General features: G+C 36.9%; 1 pseudogene; it reads right to left on the reverse strand.

Moving 5' to 3' along the window:
- Window positions 1-18,652: 18,652 nt before the first annotated feature.
- On the reverse strand, window positions 18,653-19,951 carry LOC112317648 (ruvB-like 2 pseudogene; annotated as a pseudogene).
- Between the last annotated feature and the right edge of the window lie 394 nt (window positions 19,952-20,345).

Consider the following 20,345-nt stretch of genomic DNA (forward strand, 5'->3'; position numbering starts at 1 on the left):
AACATTCCTCTGCAGAAACTCTTCAGATGGTTCAGAAGGCCACAGCTATGGGCAACTGGTGATTGGCAGCTTCATCAGGACAATGTGCTCACTCATGAGTCACATCTCATGCAGAGTTTTTTGGCAAAGCCTCAAATCACCCAGGTGACTCAGCATCCCTACAGCCCAGATTTGGCACTCTATGACTTCTGGCTTTTTCCAAAACTAAAATTACCTTTTAAAGGGAAGAGATTTCAGAGGACCAATGGCATTCAGGAAAATATGACAGGGCAGCTGATGGCGATTGGGACAACCATGTGAGGTTCCAAGGTGCATACTGTGAAGAGGACCGAGGTGTCACTGTCCTGTGTACAAGGTTTCTTATATCTTGTGTCTTCTTCAATAAGTGTCTCTATTTTTCATATTACATGGCTGGATACATTCTAGACAGATTTAGAATCTCAAAGAGACAGACTCTTTGATTAGATTTTACACCAAAATAACAAGTATTGAGTATTATTATTTTGTGCAAGCAAACCTAAAGCTGGCTAATACACCCCTGAAATTTAGCAGCAGCGTACTATTCCATACATTTTAACTCCAGCAAAGTTGTTAGGGATGGTATTAGTCCATTCAGTTATGTGAAGCTAAAATCGTTGCTACCAATATCCATATAGTTACTGTTCTCTGGTTTTCAATGACTATTTTTATACCTCCATATTCACCTCAAGATTATTCACACCTGCTTTGGATAACACCAACATAACCTACACAGGAGTTCCCTCTCATCCATGATCTCACTTTCCATAATTTCAGTTACCCACAATCAACTGTGGTCTGGAAATATTAGATAGTAAGTTTCAGAAATAAATAATTCGTACGTTTTAGATTTCACACCCTTTTGAGTAGCATGATGAAATGTCACACCATCCCACTCCATCCTACCCAGGACAGGAATCACCCCTGTGTTCAGTGTATCAGGTCCGCAGATGCTCCCCTCCCATTAGTCACTTAGTAGCTTTCTTGGTAGCAAATCAACCCTCTCAATATCACAGTTCAAGTCACCCCTATTTTACTTAGCAGTGGCTCGAAAAAGCAAGAGTAGTGGTGCTGGAGATTTCAAGTATGCCAAAGAGAGTCCGTGAAGTGCTTCTGTTAGATGATAAGGTAAAAGTTCTCACCTTAATTAGGAAAGAAAAAAAATTGAATGCTGAGGTTGCAAAGTTCTATAATAAGAATGAATCTTCTATCTGTGAAATTGTGAAGACGGAAAAAAATCTGTGCTAGTTTTGCTGTTGCACCTCAAACTGTTGCTCTATTTCACTATTTGTTATTGGTGTTGCTTTCTTACTGGGCCTAATTTATACTTTAAACTTTATCATAGATACACATGTAGAAAAAATTTGGTATGTATAGGGTTCAGTATTATCCACAAGTTCAGGGGTCTTAGAATGTATCCTCTGTGGATACAGGGGGCTGGTACACTGAAACAGCCTGACGGCTGGAGAACCAGCTAATTCATTGTTCCTTCCTCTCCCTCAAGGAGAAGGGACAAATACTCCTTATCAATATCTGCCTTACTTCACTACCGTATAAAATGATCTGATTCGGGTACATTTTCTTTGTTTATTTGTCCTCCAACTTTTGTTCAGTTATATAAATTCAGTCATTTGCTTAATTTAAAAAAATCTGTTGAAAATCAATAAAAGACTCAATTACAATGAACAAATATAAATTTCTTTAAAAATACCTAAAATAATTCTCAATAATATTTTAAAGCCACCTTTGAAGTGAAATGATACATTCAAACAAACAAACAAACAAACAAAAGAAATGTTGAATTTTTAATGTTCATGTGAGGGCCTAGAAACTTACTTGCTTTAAGAAAAAAATCAAAGGAAAATTGAAATCTTTCTATTACATATTTTATTGATGTAGCTTACATTTATTGTTTGTATCACAACAGTATTTTATTTCCCTATTTCAGTATCACTTCTGTGTTTTACTTACCATATTTTTTTGGAATATAAGATGCACTTTCCCCCCCAAATTTGGGAGGAAATGGGGGTGCATCTTATAGTATGAATGTAGCTTTACCTGGCTCGCTGAGGGGGGTTTGTGGTGGAGCAGGGGTTTTTTCCTATTTTCCTCCTCTAAAACCTAGGTGCGTTTTATGGTCCAGCGCATTTTATAATCCAAAATATATGATACATAGGATGTAGGTTAGTTTTTTTAAAGTATATTTTATTGATTATGCTATTACAGTTGTCCCATTTTTTTCTCCTCTTTATCTGCCTCCACCCTGCACCCCACCTCCCTTAAGCATTCCCCACCCCCTTAGGTCATGTCCATGGGTTGTGCATGTATGTTATTTGGCTTCTCCATTTCCTGTACTATTCTTAACCTCCCCCTGTCTATTTGGTACCTACCAATTATGCTTCTTATTCCCTGTACCTTTTCCCTTCATTCTCCCCTCCCTCTCATTCTCCAGTATTAATAGGTTTTGTATGCTAGTCTAGAAACATAGTTTTTTAATAGGAAATTGCATTCCAAATATCAAACAATTAATTTATTAAGACTTTGGGATTGCAAACTCGTATATTTGCAGATTGGGGGGTGTGCTGTGGTGGTAAAAAATTTCAACCTAATCATAAATAACCATAGAAGAGCTCAAGATAAATCCAAGGATCTATAATAGATGCTAAGGAAAGAGATTTAAATAACAATAACTTTGGGATTTCAATTTGTCAACCATGTTTAAGTTTAGACAAATACCTAGTACAACACTGAAGAGGAGATGCAGGAATAAACATACATGTCTGTTCCTGACTGCAGTAGGAAAGCTCTTAATGTGCCACCAGAGGGTATGATTTTGCAGCAATTTCCTGAGAGGTGCTCATTATCTCGTTCTTCACTTACAAAGGGTTTTTTTCAGTAATGAGTACTAAAATTCATAATGTGACTTTGCGTATCTATTTTATTTTATTTTATTCTTGTTATTCAGTTACACTTGTCTGCATTTTCTCCCCACCCCACCCCCCACCCCAGCCAGTCCCACCTCCCTCCCATACCTCTACCCTCCCCGTTGATTTTGTCCATGTGTCCTTTATAGTAGTTCCTGTAATCCCCTCTCCCCATTAGACCCTCCCCACTCCCCTCTGGCTATTGTTACATTGTTTTTAACTTCAATGTCTCTGATTATATTTTGTTTGCTTTTTTCTCTTGTTGATTATGTTCCAGTTAAAGGTGAGATCATATGGTATTTGCCCCTCACCACCTGGCTTATTTCACTTAGCATAATGCTCTCCAGTTCCATCCATGCCATTGCAAAGGGTATCTATTAAAATAATGATATTGTTTTATTTGTTCCTTAAATTATTTGTGCAGTAAATTAATAGATTTACTGATATCAACTAATCTTAAGACCACATGAGGTGCTTTCCTTTAAAACAGTGTTAGGTTGCACTTGCTAATACTTTATTTTGAATCTCACATATAGAATCGTAGTGAAAATGTTCTACTTTTTTGCATTATTTTTGTTGTTTTGGCATCAGAGTTTTTAGCTCAACTCATAGAATTAGATAGAAGATCTGGAAATTTTAAAATAAAAATAAAGACTTATAGCTTCCTTGAAGGGTAAGTAGAATTTACAGGGTCCATGTTTCATCTCATTGTGTTTACGGGAGTTTCACTCTGCCGCATCCGTGAGTTCCTCCAGCTGAGAGAGCAAGGCCTTGCAGCTCGGTGGTCCCCTGCTCCGCGCACACCGCTGCGCAGCACATGCTCCGCGAACGTATGTTCGGTGAGGTAACAGAGTGATAGCGTGATAAACTCTTTGGGTCTGCCCAAGCACCCATTCTGAAAGGAATAACTTTCTTTAAACTGTGTAAGTTTTCTCTGGAACACTAAATGATCCCCCTGCTTTAGGATAAAACCAACCTATGGAAAGATTTTTCTTATAACGATACTGTTAGCTAGACGCTATCCTCCAACTCCTGTGGAATTTTTTGGTTTCGGTTTCAGCTAGTTTGTCACGTTTGTTTACCCGATTCTGTACAATAATTGTGTCATTTAGGTCAGAGAGCAGAGAAGCCTAGTCTATTCAAACAGCGAGTCAGGCCGCTGTGCCACGTAAGCAGTCAACCAGCGTCCACTCAAGTTCAATCATCACAGCCCGGCAACAAAATCAATAACCTGCTGCCGATGAGGACTAGTGGGACATGATATTATTTCACGAAAAAGATTTAATAAGAAAAGGTCATCATGTACAATTTAAGCAACAGTGTTTTGCTCAAAGTTAAGATTCTGTCGCTTTCTAAACATCTCTTCAATTTGACTTTCATTTAGTTTTCACAAGTCTTGAATATCACACAGTAAACATTAAAATGTGAGTAAAACATTACCGTGTGGGTATAGCCACAGAGAAAACATTAAAATGTTAACTCAGTCTTTTAAGAAAGGATGGACTTCAAGAGGAAACACGAAGGTATAGAAGGCAATCAAATTTTGCATATACAAAAAGGTGTAAAATGTTTTCATAGGTCTGAAAATTTTTGCCTGTGCTGTCCTCTTTCACCAACAAAGGATGGATAGATGGTGGATAGATAGTGGAACTATAATGGATGCACAAATAGTTCTTACTCGTGTTTTGAAAATGAACCCTTAATCTTTGTTCTTCTATTATTAACAATTGATATTTTCACCATAATCTTAAAAATAAAAACATGAGAAAAGTACTTGATATTCAAAACATTTCCCTAACATATTCTATTATGCATTTGTCTTTTCGATGTACTGAGCTCTTTCTCCTTGCAGACTGCTTGCTTAAGGTCTTTAAATGGACAGACTATGTCTCCTTCCTCTCATGTCCTTTCATCCACCTAGCATAATGCCATTCACAAAGAAAAACAATCTATAAATACATTTGCAATTTTTTTAAAAAGCTATTAGAAACATACCAATGTAAAACATGACATTAAGAGACCAAATTAAATGGAAAGTTTAAAAGTTATACTAGTACCTAACAGACCACATGGGAAGCATGATTGACTAAGCACACTTTAAGTAATCTATTACTCTCCCTGTAACGTAAATGTCCCTCATTGGCTTGGTCATCTCATTTGTCATTGTCCAACCCCTTTTCTCCAAGCACTTAAATGTTTCCACAGATTTTTTTTCCCGGATGTGAAGTTTTTCTAATTGGAATTACTAATTAGAAACCACAGAGAGTTCACAGTATAGGTTTACATAGTTTTCCTAAATGGAAGAATTTTTCATGATATGCTAAACTTAGAAATAATCCTGAAACAAAAATTTTATACATTGATATAACAAGCAGATTTTAGGCAAATGAACACAGTTGGGAAGTTTCAGAACTTTACAAAACCCTTAAATAGACATTTTTCCCCAACTCTTTTTTTGGGGAGGGGGCGGTGATTAAGATCCACTTCATAAAGATTGAAGTCAAGGGAATTCTTCACATATACACTTAGTGCTATTTAAACATTAGGCTGACAAGCTTTCTCATTGCATTTTTTCACATTATAAAGTGCCCCGAGCATTGTGGTAATTTCTCCCCTTGGAATATATAAATTGCCTTATATAAACTCTATTGTTGCTGAGTAGGGATTTAAGATTTTCTCTTGGGGCATTATAATAAGCTGAGCACCTATATTTAAGCTGAGCACCTATATTTGTCTTCAAATTCATTGTCCAAATGCATAAGCCTCCAATATAACAAACCTCATTATTTTATGGGTCTTTCATTGAACCTTAATGAAAACATTTAAAAATCATATTGGTTTCTTTATACATAGAAATAAATAATTAGTTCAGGAAAACACAGTTCTTATAGGCAAAAGTATCATGCCAAATACCACATTTCTACAAATATTTTTCAACTCTGTAGATTATTTGGGGGCATTTGTCACTTAATTTATTGAATGTCAGCCTGGACATTGGTGATAAACCAAGTGGTGAATAATTAACTGGGTGTTGAGAGAAACAAGAGACAAATGCTTTCTTGAGGAAGGTAGGAACAGGAGAGAGAATCAGATGCGGAGGCCCAGGATACATTACTCAAGATATTCAGTTACTCATAACTCTGCCCTCCCAGCAGGAATGTACTGAGGAGACTGGAAAACCAAGAGTAACAGAGTGTTCATTGTGCAATTGCATTGGTTGCCCACAAAGATGCATTCCTACAGAGCAGGACAGATTGAATTATTTTGCCTGTAATTTATCCAATGGTAAAGCGCAAAGAAAATTTACTAAGAACTAAAAAGGAACAGCTTACATGCTTGAAAATGCTGGTTTCGAGTGTTTCCATTCACATTCCTCTGTGGATCTGAAGTAATAGGATTCTGTGGAAAATATCCTGGCTCCCCAGAGCCAGGTGCTTAGATATGGATTTAGGGTTATGTGTTAGCTTCTGAGCTGCTGGATAAGTGTTCAAAAGGCAGAAAACAGCAGTTGCCACTTGTATTTCTTCCTCACACCAGTGTCCAAATTCAAAGGGGACTCAATAAATACTTGTCAAATAAATGAATAGGTGCATTAAAAAGCAGTCCATGAATTAAATAATTTCTTTTTTTGGATTAAGAAAAAAAGAGAAACAAATACTAAAAATGCTGATATAAATTGAAAACAGACATTTCAAAAAACTACTTTTTAGGTAGAAAGCTAAATTTCCATCAAGATTAGCTAAATTTCCATAGCTACATAGTGAAACTAACTTGTACAAATAGGCTTAGTAATTCAAGTATAAGCACCACAGTTGTGTGATAGCATCACTATGATCTTCCCCCTTTTTCTTTACTCACACTTTCTAAACAATTGAATTACATTTTGGCATGCACCAAATAATGGGAAAATGGGGCAGCCAAGGAACGTGGCAGTCATCACTGAATTTGAATGGTATGATGACATCTCAGACACCTTAGTAAGTCCCGGAGCAGCGTGAGTCCTAATATTGAAAGAAACAGGTGTAAAGCATTGTTATGCTGAGCTTTGTGAAGATGAGATTTTAAGAATGTTTACATTGAAGAAATAGCAACATTATAATTGGGAGCTACTTAATTCAGTTATGTATGTACTCTCCACACTAATGAATTAGAAAGAACCATAGTACATTTGAACGATAAAGTAGAATTAATTAACTCAGTGTAACAGTACACAGACATTTCAAACTCAAAAAGCACAATGTTACCTGAGCATGAGCCAGAAATTCGGTTTTCCAGACATAGATCTAAATGATAGCTGTAATTCATGTCATTTTATGACATTTCATGGAACATTTGGCCATTATGACATTTATGAGGCCATAAAATGCTGTAAATTGTTGGGAACAAAAGACGTTCATATTTGTGATGGACATTTTAGTTTCAATCCAGACATTACCATGTTAACTCAAATCTCAACTTAGAATTGAATATTCAAGATTTAGTTCAGGTTTTTTTCTTTTTTCATCCTCCCTCTCAACTCATCTGCACTATTCTTCCTTGCCTTCCTTTCTTTCTCTCTCTTTCTTTTTTTTCTTTTCTAGAGTTAAAAAAATATCTATAAGTATTAACCTATGTGAATACAATAGTCAATCTAGTAATTGCAAAATACATGGTTGTCAGTTCATTTTTATCTATCTTGTGCTCAGGTAAAATGTGGAACATGCAGAATCTTAATAGTAAGTGAGGACTGTGTTTTTCTTAAATCAGGTGATACGATCTCCTGAAAACTTATTTTAGCACTTACTGTTTTTAGCAAGTTAAGATATTCCCCCTGTAATACTAGTTTACTCAATTTTAATCATTAATCAATTTGGGATTGTGTAAAATGCCTTTTCTGCATCTACTGATATGATCATGTGATTTTCGTCTTTTTGACTATTGACATGATAGATCGCTACTTAATTTTCAAAAGTTGAACCACTCTTGCACGTCTGGGGTAACACCCACTTAGTCATGATGTATAATTTATTTTATACTTTTTTGAACGTGATTTGTTAATATTTTGTTGAAGATTACATTTATGTTCATGAGAGATTTTGGTCTGTACTTTTCCTTTCTTGTTATATTTTGTCTGCTTTTGGCATTAGGGTGAGGCTGGCCTCAAATATCCGCCTCTATCCTCTGCAAGACATGGCACAGAACTGGAATAATTCTCCCTTAAAAGTTTGATAGAATCCATCAGGGAACCCACCTAGGTCTGATGCTTTCCATTTTGGAAGGTGATTTATGATGGATTTAATTTCTTTAACAGATACAGGCCTGTTCATGTCATCTATGTCTTTTAGTGGGAGTTTGGCAGGTTGTATCTTTTAAGGAATTGATCCATTTTATCTGGTTCTCTAATTTGTGGATATAGAGATGATCATATTTTTTTCTCTATTATCTTTTTAATTTCTGTGAGATCTGTAATAATATCTCCTCTTGCATTTCTGATAATTTGGGTCTTTTCTCTCTCTCTCTCTCTCTTTTTTTTTTTTAGCCTGGCTTGAAGCTTATTGATTTCATTAATCTTTTGAAAGAACCAGCTTTTGGTTTCACTGATTTTCTATTTTCATTTTCATTGATTCTGCTCTAATTCTTATATCTTTTATTCTGCTTAAGTTAGATTTAATTTGTTTTTTTTATTTTCTAGTGTTTTAAGGTGAAAATTTAGATTATTGATTTTAGTTATTTCTTTTTTAAAAATATATATATGCATCCAATGCTGTAAATTCCCCTGCAAACACCAATTTCACAGCACCCCACAAATTTTGATAACTTTTATTTATATTTTCATTTAGTTCAAAATATTTTTCTATTTCTTATCAGATTTCTTCCTTTACTGAAGTGTTATTTTAAAGTGTGTTATTTAATCTTCACTTATTGGGGTTTTTTTTAGTTACCTTTCTGCTATTGATTTTTTTGTTTCATCCCATTATGGTCTGACAGCAGATGCAATATGATTATTATTCTTTTAAATTTGTGAACTGTATTTTATAGCCCAGAATGTGGAATCTTGATGAGTGTTCCATGTGAGCTGGGTAAATATACATGTACTCTGTTATTGTTGAATGAATTAGTCTATAGATATTAACTACACCCAGTTGATTGATGGTGTATTTGAGTGTGATTATGTTTGTACTGATTTTCTGCCTTCTGGATCTGTCCGTTTCTGAGAGAAGGGTGTGGAGTTTCCAACTGTAACAGCAGATTCATCTATTTCTCCTTGCAGTTCTATCAGTGTCTGTCGTATGTAGTTTGATGCTTTGTTTTAAGGATTGTTATGTCTTCTTGGAAAATTGACCCCTTTATCATTACATAATGCTTTTCCTTATCCTGGATAACTTTCCTTACTTTGAATTCTGATCTGTCTGAACTTAATATAGCTTTCTCTGCTTTCTTTTTAATAGTGTTAGCATGGTATATTTTCTCCTTTATTTACTTGTAATTTATATGTATTTTCATAAAGAGTGTTTCTTGTGGACAACATGTAGTTGAGTCTTATGTTGATCCACTCAGAAAATCTCCATCTCTGTTGCTTTTTTTTCATCCTCATCTGAGGATATATATATATATTGATTTGAGAGAGTGAGAGAGAGAAAGAGAAACATCAAGTGAGAGAGAAACATCCATAGGCCACACCTCCCGTATATGCCTAGATGGGGATTAAACCTGCAGCCTAGGTATGTGGCCTAACCGGGCCTGGAACCCACAATATTTTGGTGCATGGAATGATATTTCAAACACCTGAGCCACCTGGCCAGAGCCAATCTCTGTTCTTTAACTGAGGCATTCAGATCACTGACATTCAAGGTCATTTTTCATACATTTGGATTAATATCTGCCATATTTGTTGCCCTTGTTCTTTGTACTTGTTTTGTCTTCCACTCTTTGTCTGCCTTTTGTGATTTTAATTGAGCCTTTTATATGCTTCTATAGTTTCTCTTTTTTTAGCATATTAGTTATATTTTAAAATATTTTTTAGTGATTTCCTTAGAGTTTGCAAAATACATTTCCATCTAACCCAAGTCCACTTTCAAATAACATTGTACCACTTCATTGGTATTGTGAGTACATTATAATAACAAAATAATACTAATTTCTTCCTCTTATCACTTTAATCATTACTTTTATTATTTTACATATTTAAGCATACATAAACATATGTACACATATTAGACACATACAAAGCACACATAAATATGTTGTTCCTACAATTATTTTGAACAAACTCTTACCTGTCACATCAATTAAGAATAAGAAAAATAAAAGTTTTTATTTTACCTTCACATATTGTTTCTTCAATGTTCTTCCTTTATGTGGATATAAGATTTTGACTCATATTCCTTCCCTATAAGAAACTTCTTTTAACATTTCTTGCAAAGCAGTTCTATTGGCATTAAATTCCTTTATTTTTGTTTGTCTGAGAAAGTCTTTATTTCTCCATCAATTTTTTAGGATAATTTCATAAATACAGAATTCTAGATTGATGGGTTTTTACTTTCAACAGTTTAAATATTTCATTTTCTTCTTACTGTATACTTTTTGACGAGTCAGATGTAATTCTTTTCTTTATTTCTGTGTAGGAAAGGTAGATCTTTTCTGTCTTCTTTCATGAGTTTTTCTTATCTTTGATTTTCTGTAATTGAAGATGCTATGCCCGGGTGCACCTATTTCCTAAACCCTCTAGTCTAATGACATTATTAATTGATCTTGGAAACAGGAGTGCATATTCCCAAGAATCCATGTTGTTGTTGAATCTTTTATTGGTTAGAATGAATTAACAGTATTTATGAATATGTATTACAAAACTGCATTTGATTTTATGTACCAGTAAAGTTGAAACTACAGAGTTTTCTACCGTAATATTTTTAATTTTTTAAATTATTACATTTCCATTTACATACAGTAAATCTCACTGTCTATGGTAGAAAGTCCACGGGCTGTACTAAACGCGCTGCCCTGTGTCCACCGCCACGCTCACGGCGCGTGCCACTGCCGTTTCTCTTCAAGTGCTCGTGTGCGGCCATCTGCCAACCTCTACCCATCCCCAGGCCCCTGCACAACACGGACAGGTTCTTATAGCGAGAGTTTTGCATTTTCTAGAGTTTCACAGAAATGGCAACATGTAACTTTTGCATGTTTAACTGTTTTCGCTTAGCAAAATGTAATTGACATATGTCCAAATTAATGCATGGATTAATATTTTACTTCTTTAATTGCTCTTGATATGGTCAGTTTTTTTAAAGCTACATTTCTGATATATACCATGTGTTTTTAAGTTGCTTTGCCCTGATTACCAAATGTGTTGTGTATCTTTTCATATGTTTATATGTCACTAAATTATCTTTCACGGTGCAGTGTCTATTGAGATCTTTTGCTCAGTTTTAGATTTTTTTAACTTGAATACCTAATTGGCTTTATTAAGTGATTCATAAATTTCATGAATCAGGCAGCGTACCGCCTAGTAACTCAAAAGGTGCTCCTTAGGGGTTTTTTTATTGTTTGATTTTTAGAATTTTTTATGTGTTCTAGATATAAGTCCTTTGTCAGGAATATGATTTGCAAATATTTTCTTTGGTTCTGTGGTTGATCTGTTCAACAATTCTTTTATAGTACAAAACTCTTAAAATTGATAAAATCTAACTTATCAATTTCTCTTTCATGTAACATGTTCTTGGTCTTATGTGGGAACTCGGATTAACCCAAGATCATAATTTTCACCTGTGGTTTCTTCTAGAAATTTTACAGTTTTACACTTAGTTTTAACATCCATTTTGACTTAACTGTTGTAAAAGATATGAGGTATGTGTTGATGTCCCTTTTTTTAGTATGAATGTCCAATTGTTCTAGTATCATTTATTGAAAAGACTATCTCCTTTCTATTGAATTGCCTTTGCATCTTTGATAAATAAATCAATTTTTGACTCTATTTCTGGACTATTTGTTCTATTCCATTGGTTTATGATTCTATACTTTAACCAATAACAATATTGCTTTGATTACTGATTGCCTTTGTTCTAGGTCTTAAAATTAGGTAATACTGAGTATTCAAAATTTACTCTGAAGGGAAAAGAACATGCAGACCTCTAAGTGGACACACCTTATATTATGGTATTGTGACAATTTAATCACATGGTTACACCTAATTTCAAGAGATGCTTGTTAGTAAATACAGGTTAGCTCTAGGCAAGGGAGGAAGAGGAAACAAATTTGGTAAACAGCCAGCCAGCTTCTGCGACAAAGATCAGTAAATATTGTTTTACTTTTAGTGATAAGACAGTCAGGATAAATTAATTTTACCTCAACCCCATCTTTCCAAACTCATCTTTCATTTTCCTTGGAAAAAACTTTGTGAAACAGTGCCACATCCCTAAATTCTAAGATTGTTTTCTCTTATTTCTTCTGCTTTATTTCTACTTCTCAAAAATCCTATCGATCACTCATACGTTGTCTCAAATGCCACCTACTAAATAAGATACTTCTGGATTCCTAGTGATATATATGAGCTCTTCTTTCTCTGGATGTCCATAATACTATATTTATATTAATAACATTGTGTTTATCGATTTTATTTTTTCCTAATTATTAATATACCCAAGACTTCTACTAGTTTTATAGTCCTTTAAGAGGATAGTCATAGCTTATAAATATGTTATATTCATTGCTGTATTCCTAACACAAGCATTCAGTAAACATTTGTTTTATTGTTGATAGTTCAGCCAAATGGCCCTACCATTCTTAGTGAATTAAACTGAAGTCATCGTCAGGCCAAAGCTCAAATGAAAGAACATCAGAATTCATATGGCATTTTATCACTGTGAACTTCTGTAAGAGTCAAAGCATCGCTCTCTAAATTATAACCCCTAAATCTGTTAGGGGTTAGGGAAGGTGGCCGGAGAACAGAAGGGCAGGGAACTGACTTCAGAAACCTAGACCTCTGGTCATTCACATAGCCACGATTCTTAAGAGGTCACCAGTTTGTCATTGCCAAGGGAAGGAAAGCCATCCACAGCTCTGTTACTTTCCATTCTTTTTGTTTACCATAGCCCACTTGGATTTTTCAAAATGAGTTAAGGCTAAGGAGGAACAAGAAGGAAAGAATTAATGAGGGGATAACCTTGATCGTAAGGTAAATTGAAATATTTTTTGACCTACAGAGGTCAAGTGAATGTCAGAGTAATAAAAAAGAGAGAAGTATTTTATGACTACAAACTTCATTAATTAAATTAAGAAGTGCAATTCCATTAACTAATTTAGTCTACAATATTCTAAGAGAACTACGGGGCATTCTTAGCATTTTTGTATCTCATTTCTGTTTTACATGGTCCCTGTCAACCCTGATTTCCATCACATACCACTGTGGCCACTACCTAGAGACAGCTAGCATCAACGTATTATTACCAATTTAATGTATCTAGCGTCAAAGAACTATCACCGATTTGTTTCAACTTTAAGTAAATATTGTATCTTTACTATAACATTTCTCCATGAACAATATAGTTTAAACCTGTTTATATGTTAATACATATATCATTTTAATTGATACAAAATACTAAATTATACAAAGAATTATAATTGATTTAATTATGTTACTTTGCTAAGTATTATTATTATAAGCATAGCTTCAATTCACATCATATATATGATACATCTTGCATATACAAATATATAGATACATACATACCTATGTTTTTATATGTATGCGTGTGTGCATGTATGTATTTGTAGGTCTATATGTTTACCTGACTACCACCTTAGGGGAAAAAAGTCAATGAAACAGAATTATTGACTCAGACAGAGCATTAGTCAGAATGTACTGGCTGGTATAACAAAATCCCAATATTCAGTGGCTGAACAACATAAAAAGTTTTGTTGGTCATGCAACAGTTTCCTGAGTAAAGAAAATCTCCAAATGATTTTTTCTGCATCCAGGGTGAAGGTTTTTTCATAAGTATGTCCACCGTTTCTACAAATTCTCTTTCTACATATGAGCTTAGCTCCTTACTACTTTTAATATTACTTTAAACCTGAAGTGTCATTATATCCTCTCTATTTTTTTTTTTTTATTCTGCCAGTTCACTTCCATACCAAATCATTTGACTCACTGTAACCAAAATGCAGGTTTGGCTTTCCTGCCTCAGTGAAAGCCAGACTCATGAGACAAGCGCTGGTGCAAGGGGAAAGGGGTTTCTTCAGGTGCCTGCAACCTGGGAGAATGTGGGCTCCCATCTCAAAGACCCCTCCCTCCCTGCTCAAGCCTGCAGTTCTTATGGGGATAAGGAGAGGAGGGCTTTTATTCTACCCAATTATCTTGCTAGCTTTTGGTGGCTGGGATCTTGTCCATTCATCTTTCTAGCTTTTGGCCCACTCATGCCCTATCTTTCTGGCTTTTGGCATGCTCAGTGTAGGAACTTCCCCTGCGCTATCTTGTCTTAGCCAATCGGGGAGACTCCCCAGCACTCCCTATCTGCCACTGATAGGATCAGAGCTATGAAAGTGGACAATGATCACTCTTAACTAATACAAAGTTAATAGAATGATTAAGTATAATTGCTTTAGGAAGTTATTTGCATCAGTTATCTATTTCTAGGTAACAAACCATCCAAAACTTAGTAGCTTAAAATAACAGCAATTATTTCATTTGCTCATGAATCTGTAATTATGGCAGGTTTCAGAGCAATGGTTCATCATTGCTCTCTGCAAAATCAACAGGCTGACTTAACTAGAAACTAGAGAATCAACTTTCAAGATGGTTCATCTATACGGCTAGCAAGCTAGCAAGTTAGTGCCGGCTGCCATCCGGGAGCTTGCCAGGACTGTGGTCCAGGAGGTCTTGACTTTTCTCTCTGTAGACCTCTCCGTTAGTTGTTTGTGCTTCCTTGGAGCATAGAGACTGGGTTCCAAGAGCAAATAATCAAGAGACTCAGTCAGGGTTGGATAAGTGTTTATGACAGGCTCACTCAGAAGTCATATAGACTCACTTCTAGACACAATCACATCCAGATTGGAGGAGAGGAAGGAATGTTAAAGTCACATTGTAAGAAGAGAATGTGGAATGGCTATTTTTGGAAAATAACATCATCCATATTATTAAAATAATCTCATGGCCTCAGATCTATAATACTCATTAGAAATTTCTATTTGAAAAATGCATCAGTTGATATTTATTTCTCCTGTTTTCTCTCTTGTCATTTATTGCTATTAAATGATAAATTACTTGAATAAAATAACCTTCTTTATGAAATCTCAATAAACACTGTATATGTAAAAGAATTAGTCAATCAAATTTCCTTAGAATCACTCACTTGGGTAGATAATTATGAGAAAACATAAAATCTAGGTACACAAAAAATCAAGTAATACGTTTTTTGCTTTCTTAAAATCTTTTTTATTTTGTACATTTTATGTATCTCCCTACTGGTTTCTGTGTGCTTTCTTCTTACAACATTTGAAAGAGTTTAATATCGATTAAGCATGCATAGAACTTCTATTATTGAACAGAATAACCAAAATCATAATGGAAAAATATTTAAAGTAAATAAGATATATATTAAAAGAAGATAATTTTTTTCATTGTCAGTATGAGAATTCTAAGCTTAAGCCCCTAAAACAAACCAAAGGAAGTGTGAAAAGATATCTATATCTTAAAAGAAAGAATTGATGCTTTTTTATTCTTGTTGTCTGTATATCCCTATAATCAGGTATCTGATTATACCTATAAAGTGACAGGTTACTATTAAAATTGCCAGATTATAATTAAGCCCCTCAAATGAACTCTGATTCTGCAAAACAAATTTAGAAATAATTTCTATGGGGATTCTATTTTTGAGAATTTCTTAAATTTATTAAAAACAAAACTCAGCAATAATTATATAGCTTAGGAACTCATTTTCATATTTTATAAGAATAAATTAGAAATGTTAAACTGGTACCATCTGAAGCATGTGTAATAAAACATACATGAAACCAGTTTGGCTGAATTAAAATGTGTTTAAGTGAAATTTCAGTACAATAACCAATCTGGGAAATTTTATCGTCTACATGATGAATAACTGATGTATTTCACATCTCCGTTGATTTCCTTATGTAACATATGAGTAGGAAAACTCAGGTTCTCAATTTAGCATATGGGCTGTCTTAACTCAGGGACATAAAGAACACTGAATGTTAGATTTTTCAATACTATGGTGATGGTTCACCATATTCAAAAAAAAAAAGACCCAAAACACTCAATTATTTGGAATACAGCCAAAATCCTACAAGTAGGCAGCCAAAACAGACCAGCATAAACCTATAAGAGAGTATCCCAGGCATTCAATCAGAAACAACTTACAATTATTTAAGGCAACATTTTATTCAGCTGGATTAGTGCTTTCCAAAAACAACAAAAGGCATATTGACATCAAAGGAGAATGTGGAAGAGAAAAAGAACCTATTGAGTCCCTCATATGTAGCAGGTATCCTGTTATGTATTTCAGAGATATTGCTCATTTAGTTCAAACAACAGGTAGGTCCTATTATCTTCACTTTACAGGGAGGACAATGAGTCACATTTAGTTTGACTAATCCAGGCTAAGGTACAGGTCTGTCTGCCTTGAAGGCTCATTCTGTTTTCTCAAAGCGTCTCACACTCTCTCCCTGCGAGTGGAGAAGTGACTACAGCAGCAAGTGTGCTGATCACTGCAGGACTCCTGAAAGGCTGATATCAAAAGAGAACCCAACACTGATTCAACTCTGAAATCATACTGCAAAATTAAACAATGAGAACAAAATAGCAGTCTGGAACCATTTGTATAAAAGAAATTTTCCAACACATTTTGAATGCCTCATTCTATTACAACCCAGAGGAGTAACTAAAACTGATAATAACTTATCCAAAAGAGTGTGTAATAGGAGTCAGAGAGATTTTGCTATCTAAAAGACATACACACACACATACATGCAAACTTCATCTGCCTACAATAGAAACTTTATGTTACTGAACAAAACAAAACAACAACAAAAACGATACAGGTTTGGCTCCCTGTTACCACAAAAACCAAACTCATGAGGCAGATGCATGGATGGAACTGGAGAGCATTATGCTAAGTGACATAAGCCAGGCAGTGAGGGACATACCATATGATCACACCTTTAACTGGAATATAATCAACAGAAGAAAAAAGCAAACAAAATATAACCAGAGACATTGAAGTTAAGAACAATCTAACAATAGCCAGAGGGGAGCAGGGAGGGGACAATGGGGAGAAGGGTTTACAGGAACTACTATAAAGGACACATGGACAAAGCCAAGGGGGAGGGTGGAAGCAAAGGAAGGAGGTGGGTTTGTCTGGGGTGGGGAGAAAATGCAGACAACTATAATTGAACAATAATAAAATAATTTTTTTAAAAAAGGAAATAGGTTTTATTCAGGTGCTGCACGGTCTGGGAGAATGGTGGACTCCTGTCTCAAAGCTCTTCTCCTCAGCAAGACCAAGACAAAAGCCAGTGTTCAGAGTTCCTGCTCCGATATAAAGTACATTCATTCTGAGCCCTCAGCCAGCTTCTAAACAGTCTAAGTCCCCACCCAGGTAGTGCAGCTTGTTCCCAGCTGCTGTTCTTTTAGGCTCCCTCCTGCAGCCTGTGTGGGGATTCTGCACAGCCATAAGCTATGTGGCTACTAGGGCCTCCTGGCCCTGGTGTTGTGGGCTCCTGGGAGAGAAAGTGTGAAGACACCAGTGCATGTATCACCAGGTCAGCAAGAGAGAGAGACACGCTCCATCCTGGAGGCCATGGGCCATGTGGCTGCAAAAGCCATGTAGCCTACGGAGAGGATAGGCAAATACACTGTGCAAGCCCAGGTCATGAGCAAGAGCAAGCCAGATGGTGAGAGCATTTCTTTGTGCCTCCAGAATTATATTAGTTTGGGTACAGAACAGACCAGACATTTTGCATGCTTCAGGCTGGTCCACCTCCAGTCTACACTGACAGACCTCGTTGGTCCAGCATCTCCTACTGCATCGTTTTTATCTCCATGGTAAATGTGCCTGCCTTCCCCTGGTCCCACCCCAATCTGGTACTGCAAGTGAGGAGGAGGGCTTTTTCCTCTATCCAATTATCTTGCTAGCCTTTTGCCCACTCAATGTAAGAACCTCTCCCCACTGTCCCTTTGGCTGGTGGGGGAGACTTCCCCAGCACTTAGACAGACTGTCTACTGGTAACAATTATATGGAAAATAATTAGGTCAGGAGTCAGTCATGTGACCAGGGCTCCAGAACATTCAATCAAATACAACCTGGAAGCCTTTTCTGTTTATCACTGAGTCTCACTCACACCCCTCACTCATTCCATTTTTCATTCCTAACTTTGTTATTTTTGTTATTTTAAAAACGTTGAGGCTACTTATACTTAATTCTAGGCCTTAACTCAAAACACGTATTTATGTGTTAAAATAACTTTTATTTTCCTAGAGTTTGCTATTTAAACTCCTCACTATTTAAAGATTACTATAGGTTTGACATTTGTAGCACATGACTAAGCACATGACTTGCTTTATCATTAACATTTACCAAATGTTAACATCCTCAAGGAAAATAATTTTGTCCCTTTTTTTTTTTTCCAGTTTCAGAACCATTTTATACAAAGTCGCAGTGTCAGAACTCTGGTAGAAAATGGGGGAGGAGGGGTGAGACAGGATGGGGAACATCAGCTCAAGAGGTATCCATGGTCTTGCCTTTGAGCTCCTTAAAGAAGAAGGCAGGCTGGTACTCTTTCATGCACTGCACGGAGCGTGACTTGTCCAGAAAGAGTAACTAGACTTGCTTGATACTTCCTTGATGTCACCTACCTGCACCTCGTGCCCTTGAGTTTCTGGCATGCCAGGCTGGCGGCCATGATGAGCTGAATGGCCTAGTGCAGGGAGGTCTCCAGCTGGATTCAGGTCAGCACTGTGTAGGCATCCTTTCTCATCTCCATATCTTCCTCCTCACATCAGATACTAAGGATCTGCTTCGTGTCCTTCTCGCTGTAGGGAGAGGTAGACAATCAGCAGTCTGTAGAGCAGGTAGATGGGGATGCCTTGGGGGCTCTGGTAGCTGGTACCCTGGATCTGGGTGATGCCGCAGTTGGTGGCCATGATGAGGATAGGTGCCATGTCAGTCTCCAGAGCCCGGTTGAGGAAGGAGAAGCTCTTGATGTCCAACATGTGATCTACCCTGCGTCTCCTGAGAAGACGGCCAGGGAGCCCTGGGTCCAGTAGTTGATACGTCTATCTCATGCAGGAAAGTGGTGTGCACCATTCCATGTATTTCTGGAGCTCCCCATCTGGGCACCACATGAACTTGGCCTGGGAAACCATGACATCATAGTTGTGGACATGTATGAAGAACAGGCCCAGCTTGGAGATCTTGCCCATGGCCTTGTCGATGGTGATCATGTCCCTGGCCTGGGCCTTATCCTTGGTCAGGGACTCAATCATATTGGTGCCTAAGTGTATATGGTCTCCATCTCCGTGGTCTTAAGGGTCAGCTTGCCAACCTTGGGACCCATCCCTGTGGCTGGCCGATCATTCTGAATCTCCACTACTTCCCCTTCAGTGATCTGTCTCCTCCTTGATGTGAACACTGATAGACCTCTGGAAGGCCTGCATCAGAGCCTCCATCTTGCAGATCTCCAGGGAGAAGATCGCACTGCCAGTGATGGCTGTGAACAGGGTGTCTGGGCCCAAGGCCTGCGCCATGCCCATGGCGATGGCTGTCTTCCTGGTACCTGGTTGGCAAGCCGACGATGAGCATCGGCCGCCTGGTGATCTTCACTTCCAGGATCATCTCCAGCACCACACCGGCCTCCCACCGGGCGGCAGGCTGACCGACCATGCCTTGGGAAGCCTGCTGAGGCTCCAAGGCATCATCCAGCCCCAGTCCCCAGATGTGGGAGTGAGCACCAATACACTTGATCTTCGTCACATTATGCATCTCTGGAACCTTGGTTGTGACCGTCACGGTTGCCATGATGCTTACCAACCACCAAAAAGAATATTATCTTATGGTGCTTTGCAAATTTCATTCATATCTGGTCTTCATCTTGTAAATCCCAGGGGTATGCAATTTCAATTTGTATTTGAAATCATAGGAAACAAATTTCTCTGACTTCTTTCATTATTTTATTGATTGATTGATAGAGAGAGAAAAGGGAAGGGTGGGAGAAAGAAGAGAGAAACATCAGGGTGTGGTTGCCTCTTGTGTGCCCTCTACTAGGGACCTGGCCTGCAACCCAGTCATGTGCTCTGGGAATCCAACCAGCGACCCTTAGGTTCGCAGGCCAGCACTCAATCCACTGAGCCACAGCAGCCAGGGCTCTTTTTTTTTCTTTATAATTTTTTTCCATTTTTAAATTTCATACTTA

The sequence above is a fragment of the Desmodus rotundus genome, chromosome 4, assembly GCF_022682495.2.
Source record: "Desmodus rotundus isolate HL8 chromosome 4, HLdesRot8A.1, whole genome shotgun sequence".
Taxonomy (NCBI): Eukaryota; Metazoa; Chordata; class Mammalia; order Chiroptera; family Phyllostomidae; genus Desmodus; species Desmodus rotundus.